General features: G+C 48.9%; 1 long non-coding RNA gene across 1 annotated transcript in view; it reads right to left on the reverse strand.

The window, feature by feature from the left end:
* Window positions 1-931: 931 nt before the first annotated feature.
* LOC146859563 (uncharacterized) overlaps window positions 932-25,603 on the reverse strand; it is a 112,920-nt gene continuing 88,248 nt past the window's right edge. Inside the window, exon 3 of the long non-coding RNA XR_014979036.1 lies at window positions 932-950. This is a non-coding gene — a long non-coding RNA (uncharacterized LOC146859563). The remainder of the gene's footprint in view (window positions 951-25,603) is intronic.

Genomic DNA, 25,603 nt, shown 5'->3' on the forward strand with positions numbered 1-25,603 from the left:
GATATAATCAGATGCAGAGCTCTCAGTGGTTATGGATATCATCGGAAGCAGAGCTCGGAGTGAATATTGATATAATCAGATGCAGAGCTCTCAGTGATTATGGATATCATCGGAAGCGGAGTTCAGAGTGAGTATGGATATCATCAGAATATGAGCTCTGAGTGAGTATGGATATCATCAGAAGGAGAGCTCTGAGTGAGTATGAATATCATCCGAAGCAGATCTCTGAGTGAGAATGGATATCATCACAAGCTGAGCTCTGAGTGAGTATGAATATCATCAGAAGCAGAGCTCTGAGTGAGTATGGATATCATCACAAGCTGAGCTCTGAGTGAGTATGGATATCATCAGAAGCAGAGCTCTGAGAGAGTAAGGATATCATCAGAAGCAGAGCTCTGAGTGAGTATGGATATCATCACAAGCTGAGCTCTGAGTGAGTATGGACATCAGAAGAAGAGCTCTGAGAGAGTATGAATATCCTCAGATGCAGAGCTCTGAGTGAGTCTGCATGAACAGGAGCAAATCTCCGATAGAGTCTCTCTACTATCAGTAGCACAGCTGTCTTCATTATATGGAACAGGACCCTGAGTGAGTCTAGTTCTTATTTGAAACAGAGCTCTGAGTGAGCTGAGCTTTGAGTGGCTGTAGTTTGGGGTAAGCTTTGAGTTAGCATGTGTATCATTAGGAGAAGAGCTCTGAGTCAGTAATCAACATTAGCAAGAGCAGAGCTTTACTATGTGGAACAGAGATCAAAGGGAGGTGCAAATGTGAGTCTGAGCATCGTCAATGTCCGTGTTTTGAATTACAAGTGTTACATCTTTACAGCAAGAAGCTTATTTATTTCATTATTATTCACTTGTCAACATCCTTCAAAGCTTGATTTCCGGAGCTGCACTAATTGTTAACTCAGAGAATTGTAAAGTCATACTTACAGCATCGTTGGCTCCACCCTAACAGGACAAAAGAGAACAGTGTTAGGTACAGGCCTCAATATTGAATGATGGAACAAAAGACACATAGGGGCATATTATCAAGGACATGCGATAATTATCGATTTTCATTATCGCCGTCTATCGCTGGAGTACATCGCAGTGTTAGTGGCGTATTAGCAACGCTTTGCACAATGGTGATGTACACTCCAGCGATAGATGGCGATAATTGGCATTTGCGTGAGAAAAGCGGCGATAATGTTAGTGCGCTATTGAAAACCTTGCTGATAGGGGAGTGTGGACTTAACATGTCAATCCACCTCCCGTTGTGAATATAGCTTAGTCAAGTTTAAAGCAAGTGTTAAATTCCGGCAATAACCGCGGTTAGCGTTGCTTTTCTTATCGCTTGACCCGCATTGATAATAGGGCGATGTTGTGGTGGCGACGGATTCCATGAGGATTAGGTGAGGAACGCCTATTTTGCATGTCATTAGCGATAAATATCGCTGACATGCAAAGTAGAAAGAAAAAGGCAGCTAACTCAGGGAAACTCGCGCTAAAGCTTGTTAGCAAGTCCTTGTAAATAGTGAGTTAAAAAAATCGACGCTTATTCGGCGCTATGTGCCGAAAAAGCGGCGATATGTCTCTTGATAATATGCCCCATAGGCCGCAGCTCGGAATCAACAGAAGAAAAACTAATTTGGAGAAGGGTTCAAGCTCTCCTGGAGAAGGGTTCAAGCTCTTCTGGAGAAGGGTTCAAGCTCTTCTGGAGAAGGGCTCAAACCGTCCTCCGTTGATGGAACCAACTGGGACCTTTGCGTCCAAAGGCAAGCTTCACCTGAAAAGCACTGCAGAGAATCTTAGAACTATATTTAATGAAGGGAGGGTGTGCCACTAGAATGTATATGCATTCCTGCCTCAAATGGGATGTAAGCTTCTCTAAATATCTTTAATAAATACATTACGTATAAAAAATCTCTCTAAAATGTCATCAAATTAGGGGACACATTGATAGAATAGAACGGTTTTCTGGCCCTTTGCAAATACAAAGTGAACATGAGGTGGGGTGGAAACTACGAAACCTATTCTTGCAGTGCCAAACACATTAAGAAAGAAAGAACAAGCATTGTCAAAATCAAAAGGTCTGGACCTGGCAGGCTTGGGCTATGGTTATGTTTTTTAATACTTTTTATCGTAAAGCAAATGCCACAACAATTAATAGAAAACATGATGTTGTGAACAAGACATGGCCACCATTTGTTTGCAACAAAAATGTAAGATTAGAAAATATTCACTAATGTTACCATGTTACCAGTGGCGGCTCGCCAAGGGAGTGCGGCGGGGCGGTGAGGCGGGGCTGGGGAGTGGCAGGGTGGGGGGGTAGTGGACTCCGACATACGACGGAAAGAAGTAAGGTAAGTAATTAAATACATTTTTTTAATAATACCTTGCGCGCGCTGCATCGCCACCTCGGCAATGCAGCGTGCGCAAGGTAAATTGTTTTATTTATTTAACTACTTAACGTACTCCTATCCGTCATATATCGGAGTCCACTACCCCACCCACCCTGCCCCTCTCCCGCCCGCCTCACCACCCCTCCCCCCGCAGAACTCTCTCGGCAAGCCGCCACTGCATGTTACTAGTGATGCTTTTTAAATGCCAAGGCTTTTAGTCGTGCCTTGAATTTTAATATTATTATTATTCTTGGTGAAGGAAACAATATTAAATCTCCACCTAAACACTCACTCAAATCGCACAAGCGACAACGTCAAAACGTCACTAAAACACTTGACAACAGGTACAAAAGACACAAACAATAAATCACCATCAAACTGAACACCCAAAGTGTAGCCAAAATACACAGCTGGTATTTAAAAGTAAACATAAATAAATAAAATAAAGCACAGCTTGAGGCAGGTTTGTCACTGGAGAGAAAGGACTGCAAGGGACAGGGAAGGGGGTTGAAGGACGGGGTTTCCACAAGGTCAGGGAAATACTCTAAGCGCTCAAACACAGTACATTTGTTTTGTTTTTTAAACAAAATCCCCCCATTTGGGTTCCTCAAAAAATCCAGAATTATCATTTCACTTGTTTAAATTACTAAGATACATTTTTGTCCCCTAATTCTGCCAGCATGTTTGCCAATATTGAACGTAGGGATGATTTAGCTATAGACTATCATTATTATTTAACGGTGAGAGCGCTGTTCTTTACCTCACAGTTCTTTATACACATTTTCCAAGAGTGAGAGCAAGGCAGTGTCCCTGTTCCCCTTGGCTGTGTCTTTCTTTCACTAACTCATATCTATAGGACGATAATCACACCCTCACCAGCGACATCGCTGCTCATGGTTTATTCAGTGTCACACTGGGTGAATTGGGAAAATGGTAATGTTAGTTTTGTCATGCATTTAATTTTACTTTGTTTCCCTCACAGTTATAGGCCTAAAGACCGTACTTGTAAACCATGTTCTGTCTAGATCAATGTTTCCTCTCTGACGAAGACGGGTGAGTGCTTCCTCTCACTAATAATACACTATCCGGGAAGCCCTGAAGTGTAAGGCCTCCATAAATATTACTCCATCTATATTTCTTTGTTCCTGACAAAGGCCATAGACCCTTAGGGGCTGTTCCACGCCGAAACATGTCAACCCAACCACTAGGTGTCGTGGACCAGTGACTCATCCACTAAACACCATTTTGTTTTTAGACTTATCCTTATCCTACTCTTTTAGCCCTACTTGACCATTACTATCCTGACATGAGACAGCCCTACCTGACCCTAACTATCCAGACATGAGACAGCCCTACCTGACCCTAACTATCCAGACATGAGGCAGTCCTACCAGACCATGAATATCCAGGCATGAGACAGCCATACCTGAGCCTGACTATCTAGACATGAGGCAGCCCTATCTGACCCTTACTATCCGAACATGAGACAGCCCTACCTGACTCTTTCTATCCAGACATGAGACAGTCCTACCTCACCCTGACTATCCAGACATGAGGTAGTCCTAACTCACTCTGATTATCCAGACGTGAGGCAGCCTTACCTGAGCCTTACTATCCAGACACGAGACAGCCCTACCTGACTCTGACTATCCGGACAGGAGGCAGCCCTACCGGAGCCTGACTTAGCCAGACATGAGACAGTCCTACCGGAGCCTGACTTATCCAGACATGAGACAGCCCTATGTGAGCCTCACTATCCACACATGAGACAGCCCTCTTCCTGAGCCTGACTATCTGGACATGAGACAGCCCTACCTGACCCTTTCTATCTAGATATGAGACAGTCCTACTGACTATGACTATCTGGACATGAGCCATAAGACAGCCCTGCCTGACCCTGACTATCCAGACATGGGGCAGACTTCCTGACTCTTACTATCCAGACATGAGACAGCCCTACCAGACCCTCTCTATTCAGACATGAGACAGCCCTACCTGACCATGACTATCCAGACATGAGACTGCCCTGCCTGACTATTCGGACATGAGGCAGTCCTACCTCACCCTGACTATCCAGACATGAGGCACTCCTACCTCACCCTAACTATCCAGACAGGAGACAGCCCTACCTGAGCCTGACTATCCAGACATGAGACTGTCCTACCTGATCCTGACTATCCGGACATGAGACATCCCTACCTGACCCTGACTATCCGGACATGAGACAGCCCTACCAGACCCTGTCTATTCAGACATGAGACAGCCCTACCTGACCATGACTATCCAGATATGAGACAGCCCTACCTGACTCTTACTATCCAGACATGAGGCAGCCTGATCTGACCCTATCTATTAGGACAAGGGGCAGCCCAGCCTACACATGTAAGCTCCTTCATGGCACCTTAGATGGAGGGTAAACACACAACATGCTTAGGATTGAGGTGCGTAATTAAAATACTTTGTAAACCACAACTGACAGGTACGTACCAGAACACCACCCTGGATTCGGAGAGAAAAAGGAGATGATAGAAAGATTAGAACAAGAGTTCTGTAAATAGCATACTTAAATCACGCTAATATTTTATTATATTTTTACTTTCTAAAAGCTTCTTTTTTTATACCTCAATTAATCTAAATTAACGAAAAAAGCCAAGAAAAGAAAACACTAGAGGTCTGATGTAAATCTTGGCAGACGGGTTACTTAGACACAATGGTGACAGATATCCCATCTGCCGAATTATAAATCCCATTATATCTGACGCAGGTATAATGTAGCGCAAGGGTTTACAAAGTGAGGCTTTCAGTCAACATTCTTTTGCCATTTATTTATTCTAGTATCACTCAAATAATACTCCCTCCCCTGTCAGAACGAAATATAGGTCATTGGATCAGCCCACCTCAGCCATTGAATTCCTTCAAATTTAGTAAGAGACTGCATTTGACTTTGCACAAGTATCCATACACCCACAAAATAGCTCCAAAAACAATAGAGAATTTTAGTCAGTGTACTAAATCCACAATGGCGAGCTAGTAGTATAAGTGAGGGAACATGTTTCCGCCTTAAAGCCTACAAATATGGCACGGCTTTCGTCAGGACTCGAAACAGCTGCTGTGTGCAAAAAAACAGAAAAAGGATACTCTGGGTCCAATTTCTTAAGTCAAGTGCATCATAAGTAAAGACCACCCGTGAATACTGGGTAAGTCAACCAACCTCTCACTGGCAACTGCTCAGGAAAAGTGCACCGCTCTGTCCGTCGGTACACCGAAGCCCGAGTGAGCCTGAAGCCATTGTGGATTTAGTACATCCCACTTATTTGAACAACAAAACATCCTTGAGCTCCTCCCTCATAGAGAGGGAGTTGTAGCCCCCAGAGGAACTAGGGGTTTCCTCTGGGATAGAGAATCCCAATGATGAAGCATGTCACCTCTGGTGAGTGAGGGATTTCGTCCTGTTAAAGGATATGCCCACTGGTGTTTCTAGGCGTTGTTTCACTTGTACATTTGGGATCTTTTGATCCATCTATGATATAGTAGTTTCTTACATTTTTTAAACTTTAGATCAGACCCCAGGGTTTCACTTGGTTTTTGATTCAGTGTTTCTTGGGGGAACAAACCCTGTGTGGTCTTCGTAAATATTTTCCCTCAGACCCTCTGGTTGTCAAACCATTATTTGTATTTTGTCAAGTAGAAAGGACCTTAACCATTCCATTGCCATGTGTGTGGTCACCCTCCAACAGTATGTCAGATTTAGGAACGTTGCCTAACGACGTTGTGCAGCTCCACCCATGGGGCTGCATCACCTTGCACAGGTGTGTGACAACACGCGTAGGTGCAAGCACATGCATTCTGAGTCCGGGCGAATGCAGACATGTCTACTGTTGACCTGGGATGTGTGTCCATACCTCCATGATGCAACACAGTGTTTCGACCTGTGGCTCTGGGTGTCAATCAGTTATGGCTGCAAGAAGGTAGTTACTCGTCCATGAATGCGAGCGTAGCTTCATAGGCAATCAGTTCCAGGAGTATATCGTTCTCAAGTTCAAGGAACACGAGTGAGAGCCAATCCATTAACTGGTCCGGACAGATGTGCTCCGTCCATGACGTTTCACCAATCCGCAACACAGCCCAATAGGGGAGCGCCACAATCTGGTCACTGCACACGATGACTTGTGCAATCTCCCATCCACTACTCCCAGCACATACGCCACAGATCAGGGCATCCCATGCATGGGTATCCCGGTAGCACTCCTGTTTGTGGGCCAACAGGGGGCACATACACAAGTCATAATCCAGTTCATTTAACATTGTGTTGGATAGGCAGACCTCCATGGGCCACTCGAATGTGCATGATTGACAGTGGAACCAGGGCTGGACGCATGTGACGTACGCAAGCCGGAAACTCAGACAGTACTGATTCGCAAAACTGCCATTGGCAGAGCTCCCAACAGATGCAGCAATCGTGCACGGTACAGTTCCATTTGACAGGGGTTCTGCATGTGCCCGGGATTGCCTGCCATTGCGTTTGTTGGTCTCGTACTACCGGCACTCCTCAGACCGGCAGCAGTTCTGTGGACGATATGCCACAGCTCAGAGCAATGAGTCGTATGTGTGTTCAGCGTTGTGTCGTATGTTTTTTTTTAACATATATGATGGGGGCATGCCATACAGGTGTAGCTCGTGCAGGGACAAGTGTGTGTGGGGTGTGGACACATTGGTCTTTCATTAGCGAAGTTCGTGGTGTGGGAGTCGGCGGAGTCTGGTATGGCATCTCACTCAGGGGCTGCCGGGCGCATTGAAGACCAAGGTCGGAGGGTTGGATGTCCTTCCGCCTTGTGCATTGAGACAAAGGAGCTTTCATGCCTAAATTTTGTCTGACTACTGCTTGCATTTCTGAAATGTGATGTGGCTTTTGTGCTGAAATTGTTGCCAGGCCTTAGATTTAGGGTGCACCAATTGCGAAACACACGCACAGTAGGCATGTATGAGCCAAGGGCCCGATTGTCCTTGTTCAGTCTCTCTCTCTCTCTCTTTCTCTCTATCTCTGTCCTTTGATGAGTGCCTGACACACCTTCTTATCTTGGATGTTGTCTTACAGGCAGTCACTTTCAGATTGACCAGGGATGACCTGCCATGACTCTTCCAAATAGTTATTTGGGGAGAAATGTGGTTGTGATATTTAGTTTGGACTTTCAATGGTGAATGATTGATTCTGCTTTTTCTGTACGCACATGACTGTTCGTTGTTGTGATTCCGTGGCATCAGGTGAATGATTTTGTTCATAATTTTGTTCATAATTTTGTGACGTTGATGTGCAATCTCTTGGTCTTGGGGTATGGGGGGCGCCCGGGGTAGGGCCCTGGGGGGATGGGGGGTGGTCCGAGATGCATGATGAGTAGCTCCATGGCATCTGTTGTTCTTCAGGTGTGGCTGTGGGCTGTGCTCCCTTTTCTGGTGTCGGTTGTAGTCCGACTTTGCACCAAGTCAGAGCAGGTGTTAGTTTCCTGCTGCTAACACGCCTTATCGCCTGTTTTGTAATCTTATCGCAGATCTGGTTGGTTGTTGAGAATGTTGCGGAGTGGTGTTGTCGCGGCTTTTTGTTCAGGAACGCCTACTCTGCATCTCATTAGCGATAGTTGCCGGGGTCATCCTTGGTGATGACTTTTGCGACTGCGATCGCAGGTAAACTGGTGTTATCGACTGTTAGCACCAGCTTGTGAATGGGTCGATGAGTTTATCGTGACTTTGGCTGAGATAAAGTACAGAGAACTCGGCTATAGATCCTTGAGAATTTGCCCCTTATTCTCTAAAGGCTCCTTTTGCAGGGTATGAATATTTGCGGCTCACAGAATGCAGAAGTTTGGGTCTTAAAATCTAGAACAGCCATTTAAGATTTTGGGAAACAAAGAGATTTAAAGAACTGGGCCACTTTTTAATTGGAGGGAGATGTATTAATTGGCAGGAGATTCAAGCTAGATGTGGAAATCGGAGTAAGCTTTTCTTTTTTGGCGACCTTCAGGTTAGACAACTACTGAATAAATATGCACTTCCAGGCAAGACAGGTACCTCTCCGGTTTTAGCTGCTTTATTAAGAACTAAATTAAGTGGCATAGGGAATTGGTATCGACTACTACAAAATCCCTCTCTGGTTAACAATTTTCTTGAAAAGATAAAACAGGACACACAATGTAATTTTTCAGATGGGGAGTGGCAAGCCATTTCGCAATATGGTAGTAAGGCATTGTTGCCAGGCAGGTTGCTCCCCACGCCGCACAGCGCCACCTGATTGAGCCAGTGCTCCTGCCCTCACTGCTGCCGCGAGTTCACGCCAGTCCTTCTGTCTCAGCTTGCCTGCTTTCCCCATTTTTGCCTGTTTTTTGCCTGTCTGCCGTTCCTTTCAACTCTATTGCTTATTTTGGCTCTTATTGCTTATTGCTCCTTTTTTGAGACTCTCCGCAGATTTTGGCATCCTGCCAATTTCCCTCCCTGCCGTTGTGTCCCCTGTGGTCCCGCCCCCCTCGCTCGCCCATTCGTTCCCCACTCTTGCCTCCCAGCTGCTTCTCCCCCCTACCTCCCCTTCTTAATGGCGGCCACTGTGCAGCCGCTCGCAGCGGGCGTGCCTTAGGCGTGCCAAAGGCCCGCCTAAGGCAAGCCCGCCTGCGCCCGTCCGTGCCTGGACCGCACCCAGTGCCAGAACCCTAGGCCCCCGCAAGCGCCACGACACCCGATGCCGCTACGATGCCAACTTCCTCCACAAACTCAATGCCGGCCGATCATCCACCTGCTTCCAGGCCAATCCGAAGCTCACCCACGGAACCTTCACCTGCCGTAGCTGCAGCTTCACCAGCCACCGAACATCGGCACATCCTGCCCCTCCCACCAGGGCAGGTCACAACCATCTCAGATGCATACTACTCAACACCTACTCCATCCACAAGAACGCCATCGAACTCTGTGACCTACTCGACTCATCCTCCCCGGACGTTGCCTTCCTAACGGAGACCTGGATGAACCCCTCCTTGGAGCACAACATTGCCATGGCCATGCCGGACGGCTACAAGATCACCTGCAAGGACCACACTAACAAGCCGGGAGGAGGAATCGCCATCGTCCACAGAAATACCCTTAGAATTTCGACCAGCACCGAAGACACCCTCAGCACTGCCGAACACCTGCACTTCCAGATCCACATCGATCCCAACACCACCCTCAGAGGAACTCTCGTCTACAGACCCCCCGGATCCCGACCACAGTTCAGCGACTCCATCACCGACGTTGTCAGCACCAACGCCCTCGCCTCCACAGACTACATCCTCCTCGGAGACCTGAACTTCCACCAGGAGAACACCAACGACAGCAACTCCACCACCCTGCTCTACGATCTCGCCAACCTCGAACTCAAACAGCTCGTCACGACACCCACCCACTCTGCCAGACACACGCTCAACCCCATCTTTTCCGCCATCAGCCACATCACCTTCAGCCACACCACCGAACTCCACTGGACCGACCACCGCTGCATCTACTTCTCCTTCAAGAAACACACCACGCACGACCACCCGCAACAAATCCCCCACTGCAGCTGGAACAAGGTCACCGAAAACCAACTAATCACCACCCTCGCCCGAGACTCACCAACCGACCCTACCGACACCGACACAGCAGCCCGCAACTTCAGACAATGGATCGACGACTGTGCCAACACTCTCGCCCCGATCAGGAAAGCCTCAAACAGACGCTCTGACAGGAGGGCCATTTGGTTTACCACCGACCTCCAGGCATCCAATCAGACTTGCCGAAGTCTTGAGAAGTGGCGCAATGAAGCCAACAACCACGCAGCCCTCAAGAACGCCAGCCGCATGCACCATCAACTCATTCAAACCGCCAAAAGGACCTTCTTCAAGGAACGCATCAACAACAAAGCGCACGCAAGACCTCTGCGACTTCCTAGCCACCTACGTCCACCGCAAAATCGCAGACATCCACAACAGCTTCAACACCAAGACCCCCGACAGCCGCCGACACTTCAGACCCACCACCCCCCAACCACACCGGCCTCCTGCTCTCCAGGAAACACGACGACAACACCATCAAAATCATGAACATCATCCACTCGGGCTCACCATCCGACTGCCGCATCTTTAACAAAGCGAGCTCCATCATCGCACCCCAACTACGGAAGATCATAAACAGCTCCTTCGAGACAGCCACCTTCTCCCGGAGAGCTGGAAACACGCCGCGATCAATGCCCTTCTCAAGAAACCCAATGCGGACCCAAATGACCTCAAGAACTTTCGGCCCATCTCCCTTCTCCCTTGACCACGAAAGTCATCGAGAAGACTGTCAACAGGCAATTGACCCGCTTCCTCGAGGAGAACAACATCCTGTCTCGTCGCAATCTGGATTCCACAGCAACCACAGCACCGAAACCGCCCTCATTGTCGCCACCGACGACATCAAGGCCCTGCTGGACAATGGCAAAACCGCGGCCCTCATCCTCCTAGACCTCTCGGCTGCCTTCAACACCGTCTGCCACCACACCCTACGCACATGCCTCCATGACGCAGGGATCCACGACAAAGCCCTGAACTGGACGACCTCCTTCCTCACCGGCAGAACCCAGAGAGTCCATCTCCCCCCATTCCGATCCGAAGCCACCAAGATCACCTGCGGGGTACCCCAAGGATCATCCCTCAGCCCGACCCTTTTTAACATCTACATGGCACCGCTCGCCAACCATGTCCGATCGCACGACCTCAACATCATCTCATACCCCAACGACACCCAGCTGATCCTCTCTCTCACCAAAGACCCCGCCGTCGCCAAAACCAACCTTCACGAAGGAATGAAGGCTGTCGCCTGAACCTGAACTCAGACAAGACGGAGGTCCTCATCCTTGGCTCCACCCCATCTGCCTGGGACAACTCCTGGTGGCCGGCCGAGCTGGGAGCTGCCCCAACTCCCAGCGACCACGCACGCAACCTGCAGTTCATCCTGGACTCATCACTCTCAATGACCTAGCAAGCCAACGCTGTCTCCTCCTCCTGCTTCAACACCCTCCGCATGCTTTGCAAGATCTACAGATGGATCCTCACTGGAACCAGAAGGTCAGTCACCCAGGCCCTCGTCAGCAGCAGGCTGGACTACGGCAACGCCCTCTACGCAGGAACCACAGACAAACTCCAGAAAAGACTTCAACGCATACAGAACGCCTCTGCACGCCTTATCCTCGACATCCCCTGCCACAGCCACATCATTACCCACCTGAGAGACCTGCACTGGCTCCCCGTCAACAAGAGGGTCACATTCAAGCTCCTCACCCACACTCACAAAGCACTCCACAACGCCGGAACAGCATACCTCAACAAACGACTCACCTTCTACACCCCGAACAGCCAGCTGCGCTCCACTGACCTCGCCTTCGCCACCGTTCCACGCATCCACCGAACAACCACCGGCGGCAGATCATTCTCCCACCTCGCCGCCAAGACATGGAACACCATCCCCATCCACCTGCGACAGACCCAGGACCTGCTGGCCTTCAGGAGACTTCTCAAGACCTGGCTGTTCAAGCAGTAGCAACACCTTGCCCTCCCACTCCCCCTCCATAGCGCCTTGAGACCCTCACGGGTGAGTAGTGCACTCTACAAATTATTGATTGATTGATTGATTGAGAGCTGCAAATTTGAAAAAGAATGGCATTTTTATCTTGCTGGATGGCTTACTACATTCCCAAAGCACTCCATAAGATGTATCCCGAGGTGGAGAACAAATGTTTCCGGTGTCAGCAGGTGGAAGAGGGATCCTGGTTGCATGTCTGTTTTACATGCCCAATGGTAAGAAAGTGTAGGAGAGTAGGGTCTGCTATCCTATGGTCACCCCAAACTTTTGCTTTTTGCTTCACTGGTTTTTGAAATATTGAGGCTGTGGGCCTGCTAATCAGACCCCCAGCCTGCTGTTCTCTCTACTAAATTGACACTATGCACTTCAGGTGCATAACCAATTGGAACTGGATCACCCTGTGAGCCCCTGTACCAGTGTACACTAGGTACCCAGGGCATTGGTGTATCTAAGGCCTACCAGGGGCTGAAGCATGTATTGTGCCACCCCTGGCCTGGCCTAACAATTTGACACAACTGGCTGATCACTCAGCTGGGTTAAGTTGGTGTATCCACCTCTTACTTAGGTGTAGTATACCTACACCTAACCTTAAATGGGACACCTGGTAACCTATAAGTCACTCCTATAGCAGGCCTTGACAATCCTGAAGGCAGAGTGCTTGGTTTCATGTGAGATGGTGCTCTGGCATGAGCTGAGCCTGTCTGCAGTGGTCGGCACAACTTCCTTCTACCGTTTCCAGATATCGCCATACCATATACTCTTAAGTGCATTATGAACCTCGCGGTTAAATGCTATCTTTGGTTTGGCTTTATCAAAAAATGTCGAGTAAGGTGTCATACGAATTGGAATACTAACCCCTCGCCAATTCTGGCAACGGGGTTAGCATTCCACCCTTCTAGAGGGACACGACATGTACAGAACCTGAAACCCGGGTAAAATCAGACATAGCCTCAGCTCCACAAAATGGACGCTGCCACCACAGACACAAGTCTGCCCTCCTGCTGCTGGGAGTCCTTCCAGCTTGGGAGACGTGGACAAAGGGTTTCCTGCCAGGGGAGGTGCGAGCACCACCCCAGACAGGATTTTGTGTATTGGTCAGGTAGGGCTTGAATAGAATCAGACATGCCTGAGGCTCACAAGGAGCCTCGGTGCATATGCCAGTTCAAACCGGTCCTGGGGCACACCAGCCCCAGACCTGGGGCGAGCTGGACAAAGGACAGGGGGTGTAACCACCCCCCTTCCTGGTCCCACCCTTAGGGAGGGACCTAGCAGGTAGTCCGGCCCCTAAAATCCGCTTAAAGGTAGGAGCTGTGTCCTAAGACTTCAGACATCCTGGAATCAACTTAACACTAAGAAGAAGACTGGAACTTCGACGTTCTGCTGCACAGAAGACTGAATGAATTCTCCCTTATGGTCAGGGATTGACCATCTTGCTAACGCAAGCACCAACCAGCGAATCGACGTCTGCTTTGCCGCCGCCTCCCGCCGGAGCCCGAGCCCAGAGACCGACAAGAACTGGACCTCCAGACCTCTCACAGCCCGATCCACAGTCCCTGCAAAGAAGGAACCCGTGGAGGCACCGAGACACGTGGAGCCAGCCATCTTGGAAGACACTCGACAAGCTGCAAGCGCGACAACAGAGGCTCCCTCCGAGTTGTGCTTTGGGTCCTGAGAAGCCCAACATCCGAGCAGCATCTGCACCAAAGGTGAGCCCTCCAGCATCTCCACGATCTGCGTGGGGCCCCTCTGCACTTTGCGACGAGACGCGCCTGCCTGGTCCCTGGCCCGTTGGCTAGTGGCCATCTTGGCGAACCTTTTTGAAAACTACGATGCTGGTCTGGTTGCTCCAGACTGGCCCCTGCTTCCCTCCAGAGGAGCAGCCCCTCTGACCTTGCTGGTCAGAGCCAACAGCTTTCTTCGATTCCTGCGACTCCTGCTTTTGCCAAGGCTTGTTTGCTTCTTCTGAGTCGCCGACAGCGAGAGCCTGCGTGGGACAGCTCATGAACCGACTCCTGGACGTCGTCGACCTTCAGGGACCACGTGGCTGCAGAGACAAGCTACACCTCTTCACCTGTTTGCACCCGACATCGCCTGGTACCTACCTGGTGCCACGCCGGTCACTGGCTAGTGACTGTGAACACTGTCCCCTCTGCTTACAGGTCTTCTACAACTCCGATCCATCCTTGGATCCACCGCATCTCTTCTGGACCGACCGCCTGCAGCATCTTTGTCATCAGGCTCCATTGAACAGATAGACGAAACCCGACGCACTTCGATCCCTATGCACCCGCTTCCTGTGGGTGAGGTAAAGCTGGCACTCCGGTGCACAAGTGTAGAGTAACATCTCTAATGTCTAGGTTTGAAGTCTTGATTTCGTAGTCCAACCAGAAGACCCTTCTAGCAGTAACTTTTGAACTTTTACGCACCCATTGAAAACCTATGGGAGCCCGCGTGTAACTTTCCTCACTGCACACGCGACCTGTGGACCTCCTGGTCACTAACGAAAGTTAGCTCCTTGTAGGCCCAGCGATTCTAGAGGCCCTAGGCCTTCTCCCTTTCCTGTCCGTGGTACTTATACCACTATTTTAGTATATGGTTTGAGCGGCCACCAGGGCCTATCCATATAAAGTGCAACTTCTGTATATTGTCATACTTTCTTGTTTAACGATTTGTGCTCCTGTGCTCATAAAGAGTCTAGGGGATACTTTGAATAATAAATACATATATATTTTGAATATATATCTGTGTGGTGTCCTTTCATTGGTATAAAAGGGGGTTACATATGGTAAAACAGCTTGCTTTACATGCCTAAACGAGTTTAGCCTGAAAGACTGCTTAGCCTACGCTACCACTAGGGCAGCTAGTCCGAAAAGGTTGACTTACAACCACACCATAAGGGTTGCTTGGCATGGTACAAGGTGGTCACTTTAATTAGTGAACATCATATACCAGGCCAACTTCTCACATTGGTGAGCAGCGGTTGGGATTTGAGCTCGCTGTGTTTTACCTCTGTAATCTCTTTGTTACCAATTGAAAGATCATACAGGTACCTTTAGGTACATATAAAACAAGTTAGTTATATACTTAAGTTCTACTGAACTTAGTTGTTGTAGAGCAAAGGGAGTAGCACACCCTGACTACAACTACTAGATAGGTTTAGTAGGAAAACCCAAGTGTAGGTAGTTGCAACACATCCACCCACACTTAAGAGCAACGGCTGGGGCAGAGGGTTCCAACGTACCCATCTCTTTCGAGAGTGACCCCCAGAGGGCACCATGGGTAAGTTACTTACCTGTAATCCTAGTTCTCTTCCAGGGGTATCCTCATCAAAGTCATAAGCACTGAATATTCCCGCCCATGTGCGGGGACCCCGGAAATAATAAAATTATATATGTAAAAAACATACATATATACAGCTCTGTATATGTATAAACATATATCATTTTTTCCAAGCAAATGCAGCTCCCATAAAAGGCTAGGCAATGTAAATATACACATCCAATAACACACATATATATATATATATATATAAAGGTATAACAATACACCTAAATCTCTTTTTTTTTTTTTTTTTAATGAGGTAAACACTCATGAGAAAGCAAAAAATAAAGAGAACAAACTGTGGAAAAACACAGATGTACAACACATTGCCAGCCTGCAGGCTGCATTGCAATACAATACCATAGAGACTAAAAAGCCCTGTACAGGTAAAAACTGGCACCGTGCCTTTAAGGCAGCCCTGACTTCCATATCCCATCATGCCTCAGGGGTGACAGTTAGGTCAGTTGTTCTTTGCGGGACCGTAGTCCTAAACACAAAGATATATCCTTTCCATAATGAATAATACACCTCTTCTCATTTGCCTGGGGAGGTGGGTGGGTTGCTTATGACTTTGATGAGGATACCCCTGGAAGAGAACTAGGATTACAGGTAAGTAACTTACCCTTCTCTTCCAGGGGATCCTCATCAATAGTCATAAGCACTGAATAGAGTAGCAAGCTCCCCTTCCACCAGCAGGCAAATGAAACTAAGGTTGCATCACCCATGGAGAAAAAGAATCATGAAAATGATTATGTTTGGAACAGATTCCTCAAGGAGGCTTGTCCTACTTGAGTGTCTGCTCTGGAGTCCGAATCCAGACAATAATGCCTGGTAAAAGTGTGGACAGATCTCCAAGTGGCTGCCTTGCAGATCTCGGAGAGTGGGACATTATTGAGAAAAGCCGCGGTAGCCGCTTTTCCTCTTGTCGAATGCGCTTTAGGGCGCGCCCCCAATGGTTTCTGAGCCAGTTGGTAGGCCAAAGTAATACTAGAAACAATCCACCTAGCAATGGAACGTTTGGATGCAGCAAAGCCCATACGGACAATCCCATAGTTCACAAACAATTGGTCAGATTTCCTGATATTCTTAGTCCTATCTAGGTAGAATTTTAGGACCCTTCTGACATCTAGTGAATGCAACGCCCTCTCTGCCGGAGAGGAGGGGTTGGGAAAAAAGGTTGGTAAGGAGATGGCTTGGTTTACATGAAACTCCGATACCACCTTGGGTAGGAACGAAGGGTGAGTTCTCATCACCACCCTATTTAGATGAAAAACAGTGTAGGGTTCTTTAGAACAGAGGGCCTGTATCTCACTGACCCTCCGTGCTGAAGTGATGGCTATTAAAAATGCTGTCTTCCATGTGAGGTGCTGTAGGGTAGCCTTATGAATAGGCTCAAAAGGCGAACCCATGAGCTTCGACAGAACCAAGTTTAGCTCCCAGGAAGGAGAGGGAGGTCTAACAGGGGGATAGACTTTCTTGAGCCCTTGCAAGAAATCCTTCACTACCTGCACTTTAAAAAATGACTGCTGTGAAGGCGAACGCCTGTATGCTGTTATGGCTGCTAGGTGAACCTTTATGGAAGAAAATTTCAACCCTGCCCTTGCTAAATGTAGAAGATAGGGCAAAATTACATCCTCCTGGCATTTAGTGGGATCATAATGATGCTGAGCACACCATATATAAAATCTTTTCCACTTACAGAAGTAGGAGTGTCTTGTCGAAGGCCTCCTGGCTTCCTTCAGTATGGACATACACTCTTGAGGGAGGTTCAGATGGCCATACTGGAGGACTTCAGGAGCCATGCTGTTAAGCTCAGCGAGGGAAGGCTGGGATGGTAAATCTTCCCCTGCATCTTGGATAACAAGTCCGGCCTGCACGGCAGCCGCTTGTGGGGGCGGATCGACATGTGTAGGAGATCCGTGTACCACCACTGCCTCGGCCAGTCCGGTGCTATGAGTATCATCTTGGCAGATGAATTCTGTAGCTTGGTCACCACCTTGGGAATTAGTGGGAGAGGAGGAAAAGCGTACACAAATGTCATTGACCAATTGATCAAAAGGGCATTCCCTAGGGATCCTGGTCGATGGTATCTTGAGGCGAAGCCTCGGCATTTTGTGTTTAGCTCGTCCGCGAAGAGGTCCACTTGCGGGCGCCCCCATTCCCCGAAGATGTCTTCTAACACTTCGTCGTTGATTACCCAGTCCTCTGGCTCTTGAAAATGCCGACTGAGCAAGTCTGCTTGCACGTTGAGTTCTCCTGGTAGGTGCACCGCTTTCAATGAGATGTTCCTTGCTAGGATCCAGTGCCACAGGGACTGAGCTTCCAGCGAGAGCGTTCTGGATCGAGTACCCCCCTGCTTGTTCAGGTAGTACATTGTGGTGGTATTGTCCGTCTGTACTAGAATGGTACTCGTCGTTATCGCAGGTAGGAACGCTTTGAGGGCTAGGTGGACCGCCCTGAGCTCCAGCATGTTGATGTGGTACAACTGCTCGCTGCTGGACCACCGACCTTGAGTTTGCAGAGTCCCAAAATGCGCACCCCATCCCTGAAGGGATGCGTCGGTGATTAAGGTCTGAGTTGGGGGCTCTTGATGGAAGGGAATCCCCACTTGCAGATTCCTTGGCTTCAGCCACCACTTGATTGACTGTTTGGCTGCAGAGGAGAGGCAAACCTTTTCTTCCCACAGGGAGTTCCTTTGATCCCATTTGTCCTCGAGATCTTGCTGGAGAGGACGCATCCTTAGCCTGGCATTGGGCACTAGGAAGATGCAGGATGCCATGGCCCCTAGCAGAGATGAGATTTGCCTTGCCGACGACAGATTGCTGGTCATAATCTGTCTGCCTTTTAGCATAATGGATGACTGTCTTTCCTCCGAAGGAAACACTTTTCCTACTACGGAGTCTATAGTTGCACCCAGGTAGTGGATCCTCTGCGTTGGTGAAAAATTGGACTTTTTGACATTCACTCTGAGACCCAACCTGCGACATAAGTTCAGGCATAGCGACAGCTGTGTCCGCACATTCTGTGGGGATGAGCCCTTTATTAGCCAGTCGTCTAGGTAGGGATAGACGAAGACTCCTGCGCGCCTCAGAGCAGCCGCTACTACTGCCACGCATTTTGTGAATACTCGAGGAGCTGACTTCAGGCCAAATGGGAGGACTTTGAACTGATAGTGAGCGTTGCCTACCACAAACCTGAGAAATTTTCGATGATTCCTTAGGATGGGAATATGGAAATATGCATCCTGAAGGTCCAGTGAACACATCCAATCGCCCATCCGGAGAAGAGGATATATTTGGTGGAGCGCCAGCATGCGAAATTTTTCCTTTCTTATGTGCTTGTTCAGTATCCGTAGGTCTAAAATGGGTCTGAACTCCACCTTCACACTCCTCTTTTGGATGAGAAAATATCTGGAGTAAACTCCCTTTCCTCTCTGGTTTATGGGCACTTTCTCTATTGCAGATTTGAGTAGTAGCGTCGCTACCTCTTCTCTGAGCTGCTTTAGATGCTGGGATGACTTGACAGGAGGAATAGATGGGGGGTGACTTCTGAAACGAAGCGAGTACCCATGACGCAGTATATTGAGTACCCACTTGTCCTTTGTGATTGTCTGCCACTCTGGAAGATGATGCGCAACACTTCCTCCCACCGGAGCGGTGGACAGCATCGGAGGAAGCGGTTTCTCATTGCTTCCCCGGTGCTTTGTTTCCAGCATTAGACTGCCTGTTGTTACCTCGTCCCCTGGATGGCTTGCGGGACTGGTATTGCTGTTTCTTTTGACCTTGCTGGTCCTGGTTCTTTTGCCAATGAGGGGTTTGAACCCTCTGTTGGTAATTGCGCCTGTCATTTCCCTTGCGGCGTCGAAACTCTTTCCTCTTTTCAAGCCCGACTGCTTTCATGGTCTCCAGCTCTGCTTTCATACGGGCCATTTCCTCGTCTGCATGGGACCCAAAAAGAGAACTACCGGAGAAAGGCAGATTTAAAATTCTTGCCTGCGCTTCCGGTTTCAAGGCCGTCAATCTAAGCCAGGATGTTCTTCTGGCTGTGACTCCATGTGCATATTCATGCGCTGCCAGTGTTGCCCCATCCGCCGCTGCACTTATGATCTGGTTAGAAACCAGACTCCCCTCATGCAAAATCTCTTCAAAGTCCCGTCTGTCCTCTGATGGAACTTTTTCAATGAACCTCTGAAGAGAGTCCCATAGTGACCTATCATAGCGCCCCAGAAGCGCCGAGGCACTTGCCACCTTCAAGCTTGAGGATGCTGAGCCGCAAACTTTCCTCCCCCAGGAGTCTTGCGTTTTACTGTCCTTATCTGGTGGCACCGTTGAAGATCCAGCTACTGCATGCGTCTTTCTGGCAGCGGCGGTGATGACAGAGTCCGGTGGAGGATCTGTTTTAAGGAATAGCGGATCCTCCGGAGCTGGACGGTACTTTTTTAGAATTCTCGCCGGCGCCGTTTTGGTGGTTGCTGGCGTGAGAAAGATATCCATTACCGGTTGTAGCAAACCGGGGACTAGTGGCAATAACGGGCGTGTCACCGTGCGTTCATGAAGAGTTTCAAAAATTATGGATGCGGTGGTCTCCTGAACCGGCATAGGGATATTTAATTTTGTAGCTCCTCTACACAACACTTCTTGAAATGTAGAAATATCATCTACCGGAGATACCCGAGAGGGTGGCGTCTCCGAGAGTGTCGGTGAATAATCCCTTTTGGATGATCTGGAAGAAGGGGAGGTAGAAGGGGTCCTACGGCGCCTTCTCTCTGATCTGGTCGACTCTCTTCTGAGGGAGGCAGACCTGGATCGCCTTCTTGGTGCTCGAGAGTGACTTCGGGATTCTCTTTCTCGAGATCTTGGTCTGATCGGTGTCGCTGGGAATACCACGCCCCTTATTCTTGTTAGCGATGCCTTTATTGCGTCTGGTACAGCAGGGTTCTGAGGCATCTCCCTTACGGGACTCTGAGGTACAGCATTGTCCTCCTCCTGCGAACTTTCTCTTGCAGGTACTGGAGATTGATGCACAAGCTCTGGTGATTCTGATCTTGAACCTGAGCCCTCTGATCCTGAAGGCGAGATAGATATGAGACGCGGTGACTCAGGAGTCGTATATATCAGTCTATGAGGAGATTTTCGCCTTGAGACTGGTCGAATCGTGAGGCGAATATGCGACACCTCCTGCGTACCCTCAACAGAGGGCTGCCTCGACGGTGATAGGCCTATCACCGGAGATCTTTGACTCGAATCTTCGAGGCTCCGAGCTTCTTGTCTCGACGTCGAGATTATCTTCGACGGAGGCTTCATGTACCTCACCAAAGCTTTGGAGACCTGTGAGGACGGAGGCACCTGCCTCGACGTCGACTCCGACGGAGGCACCTGCCTCGACGTCGACTCCGACGGAGGCACCTGCCTCGACGTCGACTCCGACGGAGGCCTCTGCCTCGACGTCGACTCCGACGGAGGCCTCTGCCTCGACGTCGACTCCGACGGAGGCTCCTGCCTCGACGTCGGCCCTGACGGAGGCGTCTGCCTCGACGTCACTCCTGACGGAGACTTTTGTCTCGACGTCGAATGCTCAGACGACGTCGAAAGCCTCTTCGCCGTCGAACGATGTTTCCTCGACGGCGATCTTGATCTTGACGGCGATCTTGGTCTCGACGTCGACTGTGGAGATCGCCTACGTACTTCTCGCGACGTCGAATGATGTCTCGCCGACCTCGACGTCGAACGATGTCTTTCCTTCGACGACGAACGATATCTCTGTGCAGACGTCGATCGATCTTCTCTTGACGTCGACAGATGCTTTTTCGACGTTGAACTGTGGCGCCGAGACCTCGACGCCGAGCTTTTAGATGCCGTCGACGTCGAACGCATCCGCTTCGACGCTGAATCTAAAGTCGACGACGATTTTCTCTTTGCAGCATGACTTCCCCTTGACTCCTCACCTCTCCGCGACGATCCCGCCGCTGGAGTCTTCGACGCCGAGCCCGACGTCGATGGGGAGCAAACAGGGACCAACTGCCTCGACGTCGACCGTTCTGCTAGGCCATACAGCCTAATCCTCTCCCTCTCCTTTAAAGTCCTTTTGGAAAGGTCTTCACAATGACGACATGTTGCTGGAGAGTGAGAGTCCGGCAGACAGATGATACACACCTCATGTGTGTCTGACGCAGCCTTCTTCTTTCCACAAGATGGGCATGGAACAAATAAAGAAGGCATTTTTCTGACAAAAACGGCTGAAAAATCAGTCAGAAAAACACAGGATACTGACTTCCTCACAGAAGTTGTAAGAAGAAGTCCAAAAAAAATCTTAAAGTTGTAATAATTCTTGACTAAAGAGTCAAAAAAGAAGAGAGCTGAATTCCAGGGTCCTGACTGAAGGAGCCGGAAAGAACAACTGACCTAACTGTCACCCCTGAGGCATGATGGGATATGGAAGTCAGGGCTGCCTTAAAGGCACGGTGCCAGTTTTTACCTGTACAGGGCTTTTTAGTCTCTATGGTATTGTATTGCAATGCAGCCTGCAGGCTGGCAATGTGTTGTACATCTGTGTTTTTCCACAGTTTGTTCTCTTTATTTTTTGCTTTCTCATGAGTGTTTACCTCATTAAAAAAAAAAAAAAAAAAGAGATTTAGGTGTATTGTTATACCTTTATATATATATATATATATATGTGTGTTATTGGATGTGTATATTTACATTGCCTAGCCTTTTATGGGAGCTGCATTTGCTTGGAAAAAATGATATATGTTTATACATATACAGAGCTGTATATATGTATGTTTTTTACATATATAATTTTATTATTTCCGGGGTCCCCGCACATGGGCGGGAATATTCAGTGCTTATGACTTTGATGAGGATCCCCTGGAAGAGAACCATCTTTGCTACCCTAAACCAAAATGAGCTCAGGCAGTTGGCTAATATCAGGGGCCTTAAACAGCCCAGGAACCCTACCTCTGCTGAACTCAGAGAACTCTTGCAAACTGATGAAAATCAGAGAGCTCTCAAGAAAGCCTCCCAGTTAGGCCCCTTAGGGACTGGAACAGGAGGCCCTCCTTCTGAAGATGCTACTGAAGCACCCCTTCCTAACAGTCGCCCCTTAGTTGAGAATCAGACTACAGATGATGAGGATCAGCATAGGGACAAGGATGACAAGGGGGATGAGTCTGATAGTAGTAGTAATTCTGATGGGAGAAATAGCCCAGTGCCAGGTGCTATACTTGGCTTAGCTAACTTAAGACTATTTGGGAATGACAATGGGTTCCCCCCATTTAATCTCCCTAGTGGACTTAACCAGGGGTTTGGGAGACAGAGGAATCACTCAGGTGACTCTAATGCCTCTCATGCCTCTAGAGGCTCTCAGGGTCACTCCAGAAGAAGGATGACCAGCCCTCAGAGGAGGGAGCATTAGGCCAGAATGCAGGAAGCCCAGCTGAGGATCAGGAAACAGGAGCTAGAAGTAGCATTGATGGAAGAGAAACTGAGCATGGCTAGGCAACCTAGAGAGAGTGGGTCTATACCCACTGGTGGCAGCATTGTCCCGAGGGACAAAGATAGGGTCTTTGATAATAGGAACCTGTCCAAGGTTGTGCCCCCCTACAAAAGTGGGGATGATATCCACAAGTGGATGACTGCTCTTGAGAGAGCCTGCAAAGTACAGCAGGTTCCTGAGGATCAGTGGGCAGCAATCTTATGGCTCTCCTTTGAAGGTAGAGGCAGAGATAGACTCCTCACTGTTAGAGAGGAGAATGTCAGAAACTACAGAGCCCTGAAGAGTGTCCTGGTTGATGGGTTAGGCTTAACCACTGAACAGTACAGGTTAATGTTCAGAGATACCCAGAAGACAGAGACTCAGGACTGGTCTGAATACATTGAATGTGCTACTAAGGCTTTGGAGGGTTAGTTGCTGGGAAGTAAGGTTTCTGATTATACAGGATTGTACAATTTGATGATGAGAGAACAGATTTTAAATAACTGTCAATACCAGCAACTGCATCAACACTTGGTTGACTCAGATCTGACCTCTCCCCAAGAATTGGGAAAGATGGCAGACAAATGTGTCAGAACCAGGGTTAAGCAAAAGAACCAGAACCAGGGCCAAGGGGGTGATCAGAAGAAAACAGACCAAAAGGGTAATGACCAGAAATCCAAAGACCAGAAGTCTTCAACAGGGCCCCGAACTAGTACTAATGAGGGTGGGTCCCAGCAATCTAAAGGAAAGAAGAAAGAAGGTCCAAAGAAACCCTCGTGCAAATCTTGCAAGAATACAACTCACTGGACTAGTGATTGTAAGAAGGGTGGAGCCCCCAACACTGTTGCCCCTAAGGCACCTGCTCCCAGTAGTACTGTTAGCAGTGTTGGTCCCCAGACAAAGGGTGTAGTGGGAATCACTATGGGAACTGAAGGAGATTCTGACTTAGACAGAACCCTTACACAGGCAGTCTTGATCTGTGATGGGGACATGGATTTGTCCCTGACTGTGAGCCCCAGTAATCTGGGCAAGTACAGACAGACTCCATTGATAAATACAAAAGTGGCTCGAGCATACAGGGACACATGAGCCAGTGTCACTATGGTGACACCAGGCTTTGTGGATCCTGGACAGTACATACCAGGTGAGAATTACCTGGTGACCAATGCCAGCAATACCACTACTTCCCATAGTGTGGCTATTGTGAACTTCTCATGGGGAGGGGTAACTGGCCTCAAAAGGGTTGTGGTTAGTGCAGACCTCCCAGTAGAATGTTTGTTGGGCAATGACCTAGAGAGTTCTCTATTGTCAGAAGTGGAGTACAGGACACATGCAGAGATGTTAGGTATATCACCACATGTCCTTGCTGTGACCAGGTCACAGGCCAAAAAGTGCCTTACTGAACCTCAGGTCTTGGATCCTGGAACAATGGACCAAGCACCTTCCAAGAAGAAGAACAGGAGGGTTAAGGCTGTGCCTTCCCCCTGCCTCCAAGTGATGATCAGTCTTCCCAGGAGGATGATCTCGAGAACCCTGAAGGAACTGTCCCTGAAGAGCTTGAACCTGACCAGGTTGAGTTTCTGGGGACAGGGGGACCTTCTAGGGCTGACTTGGGGCAGGCTCAGTTATCCTGTCCATCTCTTGAACCCCTCAGACAGCTGGCTGCTGCTGAGGCTGCTGGGAATGCTCAAGGTACCCATAAAGTGTATTTGGATGATGGGCTCCTTTATTCAGAGGCTAGAGACCCAAAACCTGGTGCAACCAGGAGGTTGGTTATACCTCTGCAATTTAGGGGCTTCCTTCTTACCTTGGCCCATGATATTCCTCCAGCAGGACACTTAGGCCCGAACAAGACTTGGGACAGGCTTGTCCCTCACTTTCACTGGCCTCGCATGAATGAAGATACCAAGGAGTTTTGTCGCTCCTGTGTGACCTGCCAAGCCAGTGGCAAATCAGGTGGCACAACAAAGGCCCCCCTAATACCACTACCTGTGGTGGGGGTTCCCTTTGAAAGAGTGGGAATAGATATAGTGGGTCCCATGGATCCCCCCACTGCATCTGGGCACAGATTTATACTGGTGGTAGTGGATCATGCCACCAGGTATCCAGAGGCAATTCCCCTTAGGACCACAACAGCTCCTGTTGTGGCCAGGGCCTTACTGGGAGTATTCTCCAGAGTGGGGTTTCCTAATGAGGTAGTTTCTGACAGAGGTACCAACTTCATGTCAGGATATTTGACAGCTATGTGGAAGGAATGTGGTGTCAACTACAAGTTCACCACTCCTTATCACCCACAATGCAATGGGCTTGTTGAGAGATTCAACAAGACCCTAAAGGGTATGATCAAAGGATTACCTGAAAAGCTCAGGCGAAGATGGGACATCCTTCTACCCTGCCTTCTGTTTGCTTACAGAGAGGTCCCACAAAAAGGAGTTGGCTACAGCCCCTTTGAATTGTTGTTTGGGCACCCCGTAAGAGGCCCCCTATGTCTGGTGAGGGAAGGATGGGAGTTACCTCTCAAAAAGCCTAAACAAGACATAGTGGACTATGTACTTGGTCTCCGCTCCAGGATGGCTGAGTACATGGAGAAGGCATCCAAAAACCTTGAGGCAAGCCAGGCCTTACAGAAAGCTTGGCATGACCAAAAGGCTGTCTTGGTTGAGTTTCAGCCAGGACAGAAGGTATGGGTGTTTGAGCCAGTGGCCCCAGCAGCACTCCAAGACAAATGGTCTGGACCCCATACAATCCTGGAAAAGAAGGGAGAGGTTACCTACTTGGTGGACCTAGGCACTCCCAGGAGTCCCCACA

This window comes from Triturus cristatus, chromosome 3_1, assembly GCF_964204655.1.
Source record: "Triturus cristatus chromosome 3_1, aTriCri1.1, whole genome shotgun sequence".
Lineage (NCBI taxonomy): Eukaryota > Metazoa > Chordata > Amphibia > Caudata > Salamandridae > Triturus > Triturus cristatus.